Consider the following 18,050-nt stretch of genomic DNA (forward strand, 5'->3'; position numbering starts at 1 on the left):
TTTCTTATGAAATCCTGGAGTCTATTTCTGGTCTGGCTTATGAATAAGTTAGGCCAGAGCTACATGGGAGTGAGCTAATGCATGAGAAGCCTGTGTGTTTGACTGTGTGTGTGTGTGTGTGTGTGTGTGTGTGTGTGTGCGCGCGCGCGCGCGTGTGTGTGTGTGTGTGTGTGTGTGTGTGTGTGTGTGTGTGTGTGTGTGTGTGTGTGTGTGTGTGTGTGTGTGTGTGTGAGGTTGGAGTCCTGGGAGATGATGGAGTGGGCATACAGTTTCACCTGGACTGCAATCTTTTCAACCTCCACGTCTCCAAGGCGCCACCAAGACCTCAACTCAACACATCTTCCAATTACAATATGCAGAAGTCTGTGTTCTCCTCTTCAACTCACCAGAATCCATGCAGCACTCGCTAAACGTGGTCTCCTCTATCTACATCTCCATCGGCCTCAGCATCAAAACGATGCAAATCATTGTGCAACAAGTCATCCCCCCCATCAAGAAGTGTCCACCTTCCACATCGAAGGTCAAAGTCGTACCTCACTTCACGTACGTTGGCAGTGTCCTGTCCCCCACCTGCAGCAGGTCCGTGTGGACTCTGTGGCCTTTGGGCGACTGAAGTCCAGGGTATTTGAGAACAGGAAGCTGACAATACCCACCAAGACCTCAGTTTACAAGGCAGTGTCATCCCAACAAGATCTCATAGTATCCCTTAGAAATTTGACGTATTATGAATGAACATCTGTTTTTCATGCATTCATTCCGCGTGGTTACATGGTTTATTCTGCGGAGTTACAGGGTTAAAACAGAAACAACTCAAAAGGGTAATAGTTTAGGTATTCATTCAGAGTAGTTAAGGTTAGGGCTATGGTTTGGGGAAGGCTTAAAACAAAATAATAATAAACTATGCACTAGATATAATCAGTATTCATAGTATTCTCACAGCTTGCTAGAGCATTGTGAATTGGTGCTCGGAGTTCCTGCCCAGTGCTGGGTAATAATTTGTCTTTTTTTGGTGAGCACCTAGGAAGACATATCAATGTTCCCAGGACCTTTTCAAACGTCTGAAATCGCAGTCTATTTCTAGTGACCAGCTTGGCTTATCCACCCTTATGTACGGCGCCGAAGCCTGGCACATCAAAATCTTTGAGGCCTTTAACATCCGGTGTCTACAACAGATTGTGGGTCTAACATGGGAGGACAGGGTAACCTACACAGAAATCTACAGCCAAACACAAACAATCACCTCTAAGATCCTTTATGGACAGCTGAAGACAGAGGTCTTCAAGGGGACAAAATAAAAACTTTAAGGAAAATAGCAAGACCCTCCTAAAGCAGTGTGACATCCACACACCTCCAGGACAGAATCACAGAGAGGAAAATGTAATGAGGTGCAGCAGAGGCAACCCTCACTGGTGGAGAATTCATCTGCCCCTCATGTGGTATGTGTGTGTTTATGTATGTATGTGCTAAAGCACGAGATATCGTTTTTTTTTTAGAGGTACAGTATAAGAACACTGAGAACATTGAGTCAACAGTCTATGTTCTTTTTAGCAGTAATGGACCAGATGGTCTTTTCAGGGTTTACATACCTAAATTACCTGAGGGTCATGTCTGCTGTCAAGGAAATTCCATAAGCTCCTTTGCTGTTATCCCCTCATTGACCGATTTAAAATAATAATTGAATGTAGATATTGTTCCAAATCAAATCAAAATGTATGTGTCACATGAGCTGAATAAAACAGGTGTAGACCTTACAGTGAAATGCATTTACAAGCCCTTAACCAACGATATAGTTCTAAGAAAATAAGAGTTAAGAACATATTTACTAAATAAACTAAAGTATAAAAAGTAACACAATAAAATAACAATAATGAGGCTATATACAGGGGGTACCAGTACGAAGTCGATGTGCGGGAGGACAGGTGAGTGGAGGTAATTGAGGTAATGTGTACATGTAGGTAGGGGTAAAGTAACTATGCATAGATTTAAAAAAACAGCGAGTAGAGGGGAGTGGCAGGAAGTTTAGCCCCAGTGATGTACTGGGGCTAGAGTTCGTGGATGGCAGGAAGCTTAGCCCCAGTGATGTACTGGGGCTAGAGTTCGTGGATGGCAGGAAGCTTAGCCCCAGTGATGTACTGGGGCTAGAGTTCGTGGATGGCAGGAAGCTTGGCCCCAGTGATGTACTGGGCCGTACGCACTACCCTCTATGGTCAGATGCCGAGCAGTTGCCGTACCAGGCAGTGATGCAACCCGTCAGGATGCTCTCTGATTATTAATGTTATGCGACCCTCAAAGTGGGTGAAAATGGCTATTTAGAATCTGTTTTTTTTCTTTCTTTCTTTTCTAAACGGATCTCTCTTTTGTATTATTTGGCATTTTCTCGTGAAAAATATTTTAAAATATATATGATATATTATATATATATATAATATAATAAATTATATATAATATATTATATTTCTCTCTATTTCTTCTACTTTCATTTATTTTATATTCCATTGCCCACCTTGTTTCTAATGTCATCATCCTGTAGGTCTGTGTGCTGACCTCAGAAAGCACACCCTCAAAAAACCACACTACGAAGCTACCCCTGCAGCCCTGGAACCATGAAACCCCTCCCTAATGTCAGGGAGAGTGTGAAACAGACAGTGAGTATTCTTCCCCCATACTTTCTATTGGCCAAAACAGAGTGAGTGTTTACAGTGGCAGCTGCACATGGTTGTGTTAGATAGAGCCTAGGAAAGAGAGAAAGAGTCTAGGAGAGAGAGAGCCTAGGAGAGAGAGAGCCTAGGAGAGAGAGAGAGAGCCTAGGAGAGAGAGAGCCTAGGAGAGAGAGAAAGATCCTAGGAGAGAGAGAGAGAGAGAGAGAGAGAGAGAGAGAGAGAGAGAGAGAGAGAGAGAGAGAGAGAGAGAGAGCCCAGGAGAGAGAGAGAGAGAGCCTAGGAGAGAGAGAGAGAGCCTAGGAGAGAGAGAGAGAGCCTAGGAGAGAGAGAGAGACTAGGAGAGAGAGAGCCTAGGAGAGAGAGAGCCTAGGAGAGAGAGAGCCTAGGAGAGAGAGAGAGCCTAGGAGAGAGAGAGAGAGAGAGACTAGGAGAGAGAGCCTAGGAGAGAGAGAGAGCCTAGGAGAGAGACAGCCTAGGAGAGAGCGAGAGAGAGAGACTAGGAGAGAGAGCCTAGGAGAGAGAGAGAGCCTAGGAGAGAGAGAGCCTAGGAGAGAGCGAGAGAGAGAGACTAGGAGAGAGAGCCTAGGAGAGAGAGCCAAAAGCCAACCCTCCGTCCTAGAGAGTCTCTTCCCAGTCTAACACTGTGCCAGCCTCTTCTCAGCCTCTCTCAGCTCAGGCCCAGCTCCACATGAAGACTGGCCCGTCTTTCAAATCCTCTCAGCTCCTCTAGACCAACCAGCTCTCAGGCTGTGTCCCAAATGGTACCATATTCCTTATATAGTTCACCACTTTTGACCAGAGTCATATGGGTCCTGGTAAAAAGTAGTGCCCCAGTCTGTCAACCATCACCACCCTCTACCAATTATATTCTCAGAGTAATGCAGCCTCTCAGCCTATTAGCTCACCTGAGCACACTAGCCAAACTGCAGAGTGAGTGGTTGGATTCATTCACCTTATGTGTTGCATATGTGTGTTTGTTACTTGATGTGCGCGTGTGTGTGTGTGTGTGTGTGTGTGTGTGTGTGTGTGTGTGTGTGTGTGTGTGTGTGTGTGTGTGTGTGTGTGTGTGTGTGTGTGTGTGTGTGTGCGCATGTATGCGCGTGTGCCTGTGTGTGTTTCAGCCAGCCAGTCAGCCTGTGTTGTGTCTTAATTACAGGTTTGCTAGTGTTGGCCAGCTGCAAGTGAAGACATCTGGGAGGCCACATTGGCAGCCTCCTCCTCCATCATGCCTCCCTGATAATAATACTGCCACTGACGTTTTTAAATGAAGGATAGAGAAACAGAAAAGGGGAGAGAGAGAGATTGAGAGAAAAAGAAGGAGAGAAAGAGAGAGAGAGGTGAGCGAGAGAGGAAAGGGAGGGAGAGAGGTCGGGGGAGGGAAAGAAGTCGGGGGAGGGAGAGAGGTGAGGGTAAGGAAAAAGGTCAGGAGAGGGGAGAGGTGAGGGGGAAGGAGAGAGGTGGTGGAGGGAGAGAGGCGAGGGGGAGGGAAAGAGGTGGGGGAGGGAAAGACATGGGGGGGAGATGTGGGGGAGGGAGAGAGGTGAGGGAAAGGAGAGAGGTTGGGGAAGGGGAGAGGTGAGTGGGAGGGAGAGAGGTGGGGGAGGGAGAGATGTGAGGGGAAGTGAAAGAGGTGGGTGAGGGAGAGAGGTCGGGGGAGGTAGAGAGGTGCGGGGAGGGAGAGAGGTGGGGGAAGGGAGAGTGGATGCGAGGTGGGGGAGAGAGCGGGGTCGGAGGGAGGGAGAGAGCTGGGGGGAGGGAGAAAGTTGAGGGTAGGGTAGGGAGAGAGGTGGGGGGGAAGAGGTGAGAGTAGGGTAGGGTAGGGAGGTGGGGGGAGGGAGACAGGAGTGGGGAGAGCTTACACCCACACAGTAGTACAGCATATCTATATATTAAAGATACTTTATCTAAGATTAACAACTATCGAGAGCTACTGTCTGTCAGTGGGGAACTGTGAAGTGCATAAAGGACCATTTTCTAAATAGTGTGCCTTTAACGGGATTAAAACTCATCCTCTCACGTCCCTGAATATTCCCTACTTCTCTCCTCTACGCTACTATTTTTAAATTTTTTATTTATTTATTTCACTAGGCAAGTCAGTTAAGAACAAATTCTTAAATTTACAATGACTACCTAGGAACAGTGGGTTAAGTGCCTTTTTCGGGAGCAGAACGACAGATTTTTACCATGTCAGCCCAGCGATTCGAGCTAGCAACCTTTCAGTTCCTGGCCCAATGCTCTAACCACTAGGCTACCTGCCGCCCCTAGTTAGGTAAACATTATGGATAAAACCCTAACTATACTTGTAAGTACAGTGTCCAGTAGATGTCAGTGTCGAAAAAAGCAACAGAACCACGGCAAAATCAGTGGGATCTCACATTTTGCAACATGTGATCAAACAAGGCTTTGGAGGTCATTGATGAGGTACTTCTGATAAAGTGATACGCGCATTGACTGATTGTGATATCGACACATGCCTCGGAGCTCCTGTATCAAACGTAACATAACTCTGAGAAACTCAATGGTTCTTTGCAGTTCAAAAAAGGGTTCCTCTTTTAGTGATAATTCAAATCTAGGGGCTGTGGCTCATTAGAATATTTTGGAGTGTGTTTTGGCCACAGCTCTTTTTTTACAAAACTGATTCAACTATTTAATAAACACAATGGAATTTTAACAATGGAATATAGTTATTAAACCACCATAAAAATAACTGTATGGTGCTATATATATATATATATATGTATAATATATATATATATATATATATATATATAAATATATATATATATATATATATATATACAGTTGAAGTCGGAAGTTTACATACACTTAGGTTAAAGTCATTAAAACTCGTTTTTCAACCACTTCACAAATTTCTTGTTAACAAACTATAGTTTTGGCAAGTCAGTTAGGACATCTACTTTGTGCATGACACAAGTAATTTTTTCAACAATTGTTTACAGACAGATTATTTCACTTATAATTCACTGTATCACAATTCCAGTGGGTCAGAAGTTTACATACACTAAGTTGACTGTGCCTTTAAACAGCTTGGACAATTCCAGAAAATTATGTCATGGCTTTGGAAGCTTCTGATAGGCTAATTGACATCCTTTAAGTGAATTGGAGGTGTACCTGTGGATGTATTTCAAGGCCTACCTTCAAACTCAGTGCCTCTGCTTGACATCATAGGAAAATCAAAAGAAATCAGCCAAGACCTCACAAAAAAAATTGTAGACCTCCACAAGTCTGGTTCATCCTTGGGAGCAATTTCCAAATGCCTGAAGGTACTACGTTCATCTGAACAAACAATAGTACACAAGTATAAACACCATGGAACCACACAACCGTCATACCGCTCAGGAAGGAGACACGTTCTGTCTCCTAGAGATGAACGTACTTCGATGCGAAAAGTGCAAATCAATCCCACAACAACAGCAAAGGACCTTGTGAAGATGCTGGAGGAAACAGGTACAAAAGTATCCATATCCATAGTAAAACAAGTCCTATATCGACATAACCTGAAAGGCCACTCAGCAAGGAAGAAGCCACTGCTCCAAAACCTCCATTAAAAAGCCAGACTACGGTTTGCAACTGCACATGGGGACAAAGATGGTACTTTTTGGAGAAATGTCCTCTGGTCTGATGAAACAAAAATAGAACTGTTTGGCCATAATGACCATCATTATGTTTGGAGGAAAAAGGGGTCGCTTGCAAGCCGAAGAACACCATCCCAATCGTGAAGCTGCAGGAGGGACTGGTGCACTTCACAAAATAGATGGCATCATGAGGAAAGAAAATGATGTGGATATATTGAAGCAACATCTCAAGACATCAGTCAGGAAGTTAAAGCTTGGTCGCAAATGGGTCTTCCAAATGAACAATAACACCAAGCCTTCTTCCAAAGTTGTGGCAAAATGGCTTAAGGACAACAAAGTCAAGGTATTGGAGTGGCCATCACAAAGCCCTGACCTCAATCCTATAGAAAATTTGTGGGCAGAACTGAAAAAGCGTGTGCGAGCAAGGAGGCCTACAAACCTGACTCCGTTACACCTCTGTCAGGAGGAATGGGCCAAAATTCACCCAACTTATTGTGGGAAGCTTGTGGAAGGCTACCCGAAACATTTGACCCAAGTTAAACAATTCAAAGGAAATGAAACCAAACACTAATTGAGTGTATGTAAATGTCTGACCCACTGGGTATGTGATGAAAGAAATAAAAGCTAAAATAAATCATTCTCTCTACTATTATTCTGAAATTTCACATTCTTAAAATAAAGTGGTGATACTAACTGACCTAAGACAGGGAATTTTTACTAGGATTAAATGTCAGGAATTGTGAAAAAAATTGTTTAAATGTATTTGGCTAAGGTGTATGTAAACTTCCAACTTCAACTATATATATACTGCTCAAAAAAATAAAGGGAACACTTAAACAACACATCCTAGATCTGAAGGAAAGAAATAATCTTATTAAATAATTTTTTCTTTACATAGTTGAATGTGCTGACAACAAAATCACACAAATGTAATCAATGGAAATCCAATTTATCAACCCATGGAGGTCTGGATTTGGAGTCACACTCAAAATTAAAGTGGAAAACCACACTACAGGCTGATCCATCTTTGATGCAATGTCCTTAAAACAAGTCAAAATGAGGCTCAGTTGTGTGTGTGGCCTCCACGTGCGTGTATGACCTCCCTACCACGCCTGGGCATGCTCCTGATGAGGTGGCGGATGGTCTCCTGAGGGATCTCCTCCCAGACCTGGACTAAAGCATCCGCCAACTCCTGGACAGTCTGTGGTGCAACGTGGCGTTGGTGGATGGAGCGAGACATGATGTCCCAGATGTGCTCAATTGGATTCAGGTCTGGGGAACGGGCGGGCCAGTCCATAGCATCAATACCTTCCTCTTGCAGGAACTGCTGACACACTCCAGCCACATGAGGTCTAGCATTGTCTTGCATTAGGAGGAACCCAGGGCCAACCGCACCAGCATATGGTCTCACAAGGGGTCTGAGGATCTCATCTCGGTACCTAATGGCAGTCAGGCTACCTCTGGCGAGCACATGGAGGGCTGTGCGGCCCCCCAAAGAAATGCCACCCCACACCATGACTGACCCATCGCCAAACCGGTCATGCTGGAGGATGTTGCAGGCAGCAGAACGTTCTCCACGGCGTCTCCAGACTCTGTCACGTGCTCAGTGTGAACCTGCTTTCATCTGTGAAGAGCACAGGGCACCAGTGGCGAATTTGCCAATCTTGGTGTTCTCTGGAAAATGCCAAACGTCCTGTACGGTGTTGGGCTGTAAGCACAACCCCCACCTGTGGACGTCGGGCCCTCATACCACCCTCATGGAGTCTGTTTCTGACCGTTTGAGCAGACACATGCACATTTGTGGCCTGCTGGAGGTCATTTTGCAGGGCTCTGGCAGTGTTTCTCCTGTTCCTCCTTGCACAAAGGCGGAGGTAGCGGTCCTGCTGCTGGGTTGTTGCCCTCCTACGGCCTCCTCCACGTCCCCTGATGTACTGGCCTGTCTCCTGGTAGCGCCTCCATGCTCTGGACACTACGTTGACAGACACAGCAAACCTTCTTGCCACAGCTCGCATTGATGTGCCATCCTGGATGAGCTGCACTACCTGAGCCACTTGTGTGGGTTGTAGACTCCGTCTCATGCTACCACTTGAGTGAAAGCACCGCCAGCATTCAAAAGTGACCAAAACATTAGCCAGGAAGCATAGGAACTGAGAAGTGGTCTGTGGTCCCCACCTGCAGAACCACTCCTTTATTGGGGGTGTCTTGCTAATTGCCTATAATTTCCACCTGTTGTCTATTCCATTTGCACAACAGCATGTGAAATTTATTGTCAATCAGTGTTGCTTCCTAAGTGGACAGTTTGATTTCACAGAAGTGTGATTGACTTGGAGTTACATTGTGTTGTTTAAGTATTCCCTTTATTTTTTTGAGCAGTGTATATATATATATATATATAAATATATACATACACTACCATTCAAAAGTTTGTGGTCACTTAGAAAATCCTTGTTTTGAAAGAAAAGCACATTTTTTGTCTATTAAAATAACATCAAGTTGATCAGAAATACAGTGTAGACATTGTTAATGTTGTAAATTACTATTGTAGCTGGAAACAGCTGATTTTTTTATGTAATATCTACATAGGCGTACAGAGGCCCATTATCAGCAACCATCACTCCTGTTTTCCAAGCTAATCCGAGTTTTTCATTTTAAAAGGCTAATTGATCATTAGAAAATTATTTTGCAATTATGTTAGCACAGCTGAAAACTGTTGACCTGATTAAAGAAGCAATAAAACTGTCCTTCTTTAGACGAGTTGAGAATCTGGAGCATCAGCATTTCTGGGTTCGATTACAGGCTCAAAATGTCCAGAAACGAATAACTTTCTTCTGAAACTCATCAGTCTATTCTTGTTTTGAGAAATGAAGGCTATTCCATGCGAGAAATTGTCAAGAAACTGAAGATCTCGTACAACGCTGTGTACTTCTCCCTTCACAGAACAGTGCAAACTGGCTCTAACCAGAATAGAAAGAGGAGTGGGAGGCCCCGGTGCACAACTGAGCAAGAGGAGAAGTACATTAGGGTGTCTAGTTTGAGAAACAGACGCCTCACAAGTCCTCAACTGACAGCTTCATTAAATAGTACCCGCAAAACACCAGTCTCAACGTCAACAGTGAAGAGGCGACTCCGGGATGCTGGCCTTCTAGGCAGAGTTGCAAAGAACACAGACACTGGACAGAGGAGCTCTGCCTAGAAGGCCAGGATTCAGCATTCACTGTTGATGTTGAGACTGGTGTTTTGCGGGTACTATTTAATGAAGCTGCCAGTTGAGGACTTGTGAGGCATCTACACCAGTAGAAATCCACTTTTCAAATGAAAGATGACAGCCAAAGCTTACCCATGACGCTGCACAACAATTTAAGTAAATAAGTCATAGTTTTAGTCAAAATATGATATATTTGGCTTTGAAGTGACAAACCCGAACTGCCCACTTCGTGCAAATTCGTGCCAATGACGTGTATTTTCCTATGAAATTATGTGCACATCGTTTTTTTGCTTACTTTCATTTCAGGCCTGGGTTTTATTTGAATGGTACCACCCACCAGTATGGTATTATTTATTAATCAGAAACACCTGCGAAGTTCATGAGTCGCGACTTAACTGAGCAACCTAATAGATCATCTTTGGCTACAGCAAAGATGGTGGATAAATGAAGATAGTTACTCAGGCCGTGTACCATTGAAAATAAATTGTCAGTTCCGGTCTACTTAACGGGGTGGGTCTGACATAGACACCAATGCAATAGCATCTGGGTCTGGTTTACTTAGTTCATTGACTTGCATTGAACCAGAAAAAAATGGAAAAAAAGAGTGGGGTGTCTAGCTTCCTCTTCCGTCTCTGGCTACAGCTTTCACCGTAGGCTACATTTGGCTGCCTGAGCCATGGACTCACTAGTCTGTATAAAAAAAATCTATATATTTCTTTTTTTACAAATGGTAAAATTGTGTGTGATATGATTGCATTTTGTAACCCCGCTCCCCCCGTCACCCCACAATAAAGGGTTTTGACCTCGCTCAACTTCTTTGATTGGTGCAGCTAGAAATCACAAGTGTCTATCCTATAATGAAAAGGCTTCCGCAATAGACAATGTCATACACTTGTTAATCTATTTTGTGCTGTTGTTACATCAAGTATTGGTGTTTAGTTTCGTGTCTGATGCGCTCAGGGTGTTGTGACATATAATTTGCGGTGTGCATCATGAGCAAAGTCATTGTAGCACTTCCCCTACCTGTGAGAACCATGGCATGAGTCTACCAAATTCAACGGAGAAAAAAACGTGTCTAGAGTCCAAACCGTTCTAGTCATTTGCAGAGGGAGGTGTTTAGTCCCAGGATCCTTAGCTTAGTGATTAGCTTTGAGGGCACTATGGTGTTGAACGCTGAGCTGTAGTTGATGAATAGCATTATCACATAGGTGTTTCTTTTGTCCAGGTGAGAAAGGGCAGTGTGGAATGCGATTGAGATTGCATCATCTGTGGATCTGTTGGGGAGGTATGTGAATTGGAGTGGGTCTAGGGTTTCCGACATGATGGTGTTGATGTGAGCCATGACCAGCCTTTCAAAGCACTTCATAGCTACCGACGTGAGTGCTACGGGGCGGTAATCATTTAGGAAGGTTATCTTGGGTACAGGGACTATGTGGGTCTGTTTGAAACATGTAGGTATTACAGACTCGGTCAGGGAGAGGTTAAAAATGTCAGTTAAGACACTTGCCAGTTGGTCCTCTTATGCTTTGAGTACACGTCCTAGTAATCAGTCTGGCCCCGTGGCTTTGTGAATGTTGACCTGTTTAAAGATCTTGTTCACATCGGCTATGGAGAGCGTGATCACACAGTCGTCCGGAACAGCTGGTGCTCTCATGCATGCTTCAGTGTTGCTTGCCTCGAAGCAAGCATAAGAGGCATTTAGTTTGTCTGGTAGGCTTGCGTCACTGGGCAGCTTGCGTCTGGGTTTTCCTTTGTAGTCCGTAATAGGTTTCAAGCCCTGCCACATCCGACGAGTGTCAGAGCCAGTGTAGTAGCATTCAATCTTAGTCCTGTTTTGATACCTTGCCTGTTTGATGGTTCGTCTGAGGGCATCAATCCACGTGGAAATCACCTCACAATGTTCCCAGCCCCCAATTTGTGAATATGTATTGGCATCCTGTGTCATTCTTCAGAGGTGGAACCTAATTTATCCTAAAGGACAGGAATTAAGTCGAAATAGGGGGTCTTTAATATCTTTCTACTTCTGTTTCATAAATCCTCTTGAGCTGAAAGACGTTTTTAACTGTTTTGCTGTGGCTGTATTCATCAATCAATCTATCAAGAAGGCAATATTTTGAATAACGTCGGTGATGTCTGTGTTGCGAAATAGTTGATTTGGAGAGCTGTTTTTCTAAGGACCTGACAAAATGGGTTGTAATGATGCAGCCGACCGCCGTATGGAGCCAAAGACCCATATTTTCGACAGAGAAGCATCTGAGTGTGTCCTAGAACAGTTTTTTTTTTATTCTGAATTATAAAACAATAAAATTAAATTAAACAATATAAGTCATGTAAACATTATATCATTAATAACCAGTAAATCTGGCGCCGGAAATCAGGCACAGTAGTCTTAAGATAATTTATACTACATATTAAAGGTTCCGCACAGTCATCCTGATCCAGTTCCTTTAAATGTCAAGCAACATGGACGCAGTGTTGCAGTGAAATCATCTCAAGCTAATTTGCTTATACATAAAACAACTCAAACAACATTACAATTTCATGCAACATCCAAATCCTGTCATACATCACATCATGGTTTCACAAATTATTTGTTTGTCCAACTGTTTGGTTATTTTAACAGCGTCAATATAGACAAAACATTGACTGCCAGACAATATTCATAAACCATAACTATCAATGATGTCAAGAATGATTATACATGTTCTGTTTGACACGTCTTTTCATGTGTTGAAATGACAACTGAGCCAGTTTTGAGCAGGGGTTGAATCCAGTACAGGGAACAGAACCAAAAAACAGAAAAGAACAAAACAGAATCAGAATCGAAAAAACATGATCAATACTGTTCCGGAAACAGAACCGTTATTTTAAAAGCATGGAAGCCATTAATGTTATTTTACGTTCCAGGCATTTTTTACCAGTCTCACAAAAAACAACAAGGCGCCTATCCAAAGCCCCCACTCAAAAACTGTCACTCTTTGCCATTGTGTGTGCACGCAACCCGCTCCGCATCTTAAGCTTAGGCTATTGTAGCCTACTGACGTTACAAGCGTGATTCAGAAGATAGAGATTTTTTAATAAGAGAATCATTTATTAACTTTGTCAATGCTAGTTATGGTTATCACGTTTCACTTTGGATTTATTAACTACAAAAAGGTAAGAAGTGTTTTCAATTCCGGTGCCGCTTTGCACACACAAACTTGTTAGGTAGCTACCTAGCTAGCTCTGGCGCAACGTTAAGCCAAAGTTCAAAGACGTTCTAAAGTTCCTCCATAGAAGCCGCTCCTTCGTAGGTATAATTACGTGGGCCTAATTCAGATAATGCATGTCATAACAAGATGCCAGGGCTTCTAGCCAAGCCTTCTCCACCCTCTTTCGCTCTCTCCCCACCCGCAAAATTTCAGTCGCATCTCATGCCCTACACTTGTCTGTCCATCGCGCATGAAAACAACTATAGCTTTAGGCTAGGCAGCACTATCTGCACTCATCTAGCACACTATCAGCTGCCTAAGCTACTATGGCTTGCCCGCTCCATAGCAATCTGTTCTTCCCGCACTGATTGGTGAAGTAATTTAATGTCGAGCTAACGTAAAAAACATTGGATTTCAGAGGTTTAGAAAAAAACAGAAAGGAAACATATAAACCAATACTTTGGGGGGGGTTGAACCGTTTCAGATCTTTATTTTGCAGGTCGGGAAAAAAAAACATTTTATGAAACGAAACGATTTTGGTTCCAAACTCCTGGTTTTGAATGACCCTTCATCCCTTTTGTTCCATGCTGGCTGAAGACTAGCTAACTAGTAACTAGCTAACCCCAGACACAGAGGAAAGGGGAAACCCATAAGTATCTTTGCCTAAGATGGAAAGGGGACACCTGTAATTATAATTATTATATTTGCTGCAGTCACCCTTAGACTTGCTACCCATCTATGTAAACCAAATATGATTTTGACTGTGCGGGACCAAACAGGCTTTCACAGCAAAGGTAGTTGACAAAGGCCACACACACACACACACACACACACACACACACACACACACACACACACACACACACACACACACACACACACACACACACACACACACACACACACACACACACACACACACACACACCCCTACTCATTAGCTTGTAGTGCATTTGCCTCTGTCATCTGTTCTGTGTGTATAATAAAGTAAATAGAGCAGCCAGTGCAGGGCTGTTGCTCTCTCTCTCTCTCTCTCTCCCCTTCTCTCTCTCTCTCTCTCTCTCTCTCTCTCTCTCTCTCTCTTTCTTCCTAGCTCTCTCTCTCCACTTTCTCTTTCTCCCTTTCTTTCTCCCTTTCACTCTCTCTCTCACTGTCTCCTCTCTCTATCTCTGCACACCCCATATATCTCTCCCTCCCCCTCTCTCTCTCTCTCTCTCTCTGCAGTAGAATGGAGGAGAGGATTCTCCAGTCATTTTCAATTACCTCAATTAACTTATTAATTACTTAGTCCTCTGAAAGAAGAGACTAGTCATTGGTTCAGAACAACTGCCTCTGATTAATCATTGACTCTATACCCTATTGTAGCGAGAATGGTCAATCAAGGCAAGTCTTCAGGGTTATTTTACAGGTAATATGTCCTCTTACACATCTTCTTGGTGTATGAACAATCCACTTGCAGACGTGCAAACGTGCACATGCCCCACACACACACACACACACACACACACACACACACACACACACACACACACACACACACACACACACACACACACACACACACACACACACACACACACACACACAAACACCTTGCAATATTAAAACATGAGCTATGCCAAGGACAGCTGTTCAGTTTGACATCTATTTCATTTCTATCCCGTCTCTCCAACCCTGGGCTTCGACAGCTGTAGCATGCACTGAATCATTTAACGTGTGTGTGTGTTGGCGCCTGTGTGTGTGCCTGAGTCTGTCAGAGTGTATGTCAGAGTCTGTGTGTGTCTGTATGTGTTTGTGTGTGAGTGTGCGCCATCAAATGTCTCTATCAATAAAATATGGACCAAGCTCGTAACATTTTTGATGATATCAGCTGCTATATAAATATTCACAATTAAATATTCAGAACTCTGAGGAAATATATTGGATTGAATAAAAGTATAAAAGTCAAACCAACTTACATCAGAAAAGAACATGAAAGCAAATTAGCATATCACCAAACTAGCCTCAATCAAAGCCATCTAAGTAGACTCATAACTGTCTATAGCTGATCTGAAAATGTTATGTAGCCTTTAAAGGATGGGGCAATCAATCAATCACACACTTTCATAAACAATCATCATATACATTATTATCAGCAACTTTCAGTTGAATTTAGTTTTCCCAATTTGAGATTTTTAAACAATTCCTCTACTTCAATATTCAGCAAACAAATTCCCTTTTATTTGAATTTACAGCATCACTATGTCAAACAATTATATTAATACAACTTCAATAATTGCTATTACACACTGCACTATAGACCCCAATGTGTTGTCATTACTCAAAACTTTTGAGGAAACTTAAGGACAGGCACCACAGGCTGAATTTTTTTTTTTAGCATCTACCAATTTCTTGGTATTTTGGTCTATTAATATTAGTTTTTTAGACCCCAAAAATTGAATTTTAACCATATTCATGGATATACATCAATCATTTTAAAGCTCAACACATTGAATTACACATAGTTTCAAAGCCCATTTCATAGAGAATGTTGCAAACTGGACTACATTTAGTAACATACTTTGAAGAGATGGTGATTGGGTCTAAATAGGCGTTTGTCGTTTTGTAGTCTAATTCTAACTGCCATTTCCCGAAAGTCAGACTCTTCCCACACGCCAACACAATTTTATCAGCTTCAGAAGCATCTGCATTTACCAAATTGCATGTGGTTATCCTTGAATATATTATCCAGACTTGCCCAGGGGGAATGCTAATATGTTGTAAATGTTTTATCCTGGATTTAAAAAAAGGGAAAAATATGCCAAAAATGTCTATAGTATTTTACAGATTGAAAGATGAGAAAAGTATTTATCCACAATCTGCTCTGGAGAAGCCCGGTGTCTTAACAAAATGAAACACAAATACACTATATATACAAAAGTATGTGGACACACCTCAAATTAGTGGATTCGGCTATTTCAGCCACACCCGTTGCTGATAGGTGTATAAAATTGAGCACACAGCCATGCAATCTCCATAGAGTTTAGCAGTAGAATGGCCTTACAGAAGAATGGCCTTACATTGGCATTGGAATGGCCTTACTGAAGACCTCAGTGACTTTCAACGTGGCACCGTCATAGGATGACACCTTTCCAACAAGTCAGTTTGTCAAATTTCTGCCCTCCTAAAGTTGCCCCGGTCAACTGTAAGTGCTGATATTGTGAAGTGGAAACTTCTAGGAGCAACAATGGCTCAGATTCGAAGTGATAGGTCACACAACGGGACCACCGAGTGCTGAAGAGCATATTGCGTAAAAATCTAGGTTGTAACACTCATTACAGAGTTCCAAACTGCAATGACATTCTAGAAGATTCTGTGCTTCCAACTTTGTGGCAGTAGATTGGGGAAGGCCCTTTCCTGTTTCAGCTTGACAATGCCCCCATGCACAAAGCGAGGTCCATTCAGAAATGTTTTGTCAGGATCGGTTTGGAAGAACTAGACTGGCCTGCACAGAGCCCTGAGCTCAACCCCATTAAACACCTTTAAAAAGGTGTATGCATGAACAGCCGAAAAAACTCTTGCCGAAGACCAAAACTTCACAAAATGTCATCATAATATGGGAAGCATGAGGACGCCTTTTCAGGTTCTGAAGCCTTTGCATCTAAGCCTGTAGGGGGTCTGAGAGGCATTTTTTTTTACAACTATTATAAACACTAGACAGGATAATTAAGCCACAAAGTGTCAATAGTAAAAAAATAACTGTGGATTAGGTTTTATCACAAGCGCATACAATTAACTGCCAAAATAAAGGAAACACAACAATATATATCTCATGAGGCCTTATTTTGAGGCCTAGCTTTACTCTAATGCAATGTCCTGAAACTCATGGTTTACAGGCTACAAAAGGCCTGAACATAGGGTTGCAGAATTCCAGTTATTTTCTGGTAAAAAAAAAATAGGATTTCCGGGATTTCTGGAAAACGTATCAGACTTTTGCAACCCTACAGTGAGGGAAAAAAGTATTTGATCCCCTGCTGATTTTGTACGTTTGCCCACTGACAAAGAAATTATCAGTCTATAATTTTAATGGTAGGTTTATTTGAACAGTGAGAGACAGAATAACAAAAAGAATCCAGAAAAACGCATGTCAAAAATGTAAAAAAAATTATTTGCATTTTAATGAGTATTAAGTATTTGACCCCTCTGCAAAACATGATTTAGTACTTGGTGGCAAAACCCTTGTTGGCAATCACAGAGGTCAGACGTTTCTTGTAGTTGGCCACCAGGTTTGCACACATCTCAGGAGGGATTTTGTCCCACTCCTCTTTGCAGATCTTCTCCAAGTCATTAAGGTTTCGAGGCTGACGTTTGGCAACTCGAACCTTCAGCTCCCTCCACATCATTTCTATGGGATTAAGGTCTGGAGACTGGCTAGGCCACTCCAGGACCTTAATGTGCTTCTTCTTGAGCCACTCCTTTGTTGCCTTGGCCGTGTGTTTTGGGTCGTTTTCATGCTGGAATACCCATCCACGACCCATTTTCAATGCCCTGGCTGAGGGAAAGAGGTTCTCACCCAAGATTTGACGGCACATGGCCCATTCCATCGTCCCTTTGATGAGGTGAAGTTGTCCTGTCCCCTTAGCAGAAAAACACCCCCAAAGTATAATGTTTCCACCTCCATGCTTGACGGTGGGGATGGTGTTCTTGGGGTCACAGGCAGCATTCCTCCTCCTCCAAACACGGCGAGTTGAGTTGATGCCAAAGAGCTCCATTTTGGTCTCATCTGACCACAACACTTTCACCCAGTTGACCTATGAATCATTCAGATGTTCATTGGCAAACTTCAGACAGCATGTATATGTGCTTTCTTGAGCAGGGGGACCTTGTGGGCGCTGCAGGATTTCAGTCCTTCACGGCGTAGTGTGTTACCAATTGTTTTCTTGGTAACTATGGTCCCAGCTGCCTTGAGATCATTGACAAGATCCTCCTGTGTAGTTCTGGGCTGATTCCTCACTGTTCTCATGATCATTGCAACTCCACGAGGTGAGATCCTGCATGGAGCCCCAGGCCGAGGGAGATTGACAGTTCTTTTGTGTTTCTTCCATTTGCGAATAATCGCACCAACTGTTGTCATCTTCTCACCAAGCTGCTTGGCGATGGTCTTGTAGCCCATTCCAGCCTTGTGTAGGTCTACAATCTTGTCCCTGACATCCTTGGAGAGCTCTTTGGTCTTGGCCATGGTGGAGAGTGTGGAATCTGATTGATTGATTGCTTCTGTGGACAGGTGTCTTTTATTCAGGTAACAAACTGAGATTAGGAGCACTCCCTTTAAGAGTTTGCTCCTAATCTCAGCTCGTTACCTGTATAAAAGACACCTGGGAGCCATAAATCTTTCTGATTGAGAGGGGGTCAAATACTT

The 18,050-nt window shown here is 43.0% G+C and overlaps 1 protein-coding gene across 5 annotated transcripts in view; it reads right to left on the reverse strand.

Moving 5' to 3' along the window:
* The window catches only part of rbfox3a (RNA binding fox-1 homolog 3a), a 748,768-nt gene that overhangs the window by 206,923 nt on the left and 523,795 nt on the right, over positions 1 to 18,050 (reverse strand). The window lies entirely within an intron of this gene.

Source organism: Salmo salar, chromosome 01 (genome assembly GCF_965601325.2).
Source record: "Salmo salar chromosome 01, fSalSal1, whole genome shotgun sequence".
Lineage (NCBI taxonomy): Eukaryota > Metazoa > Chordata > Actinopteri > Salmoniformes > Salmonidae > Salmo > Salmo salar.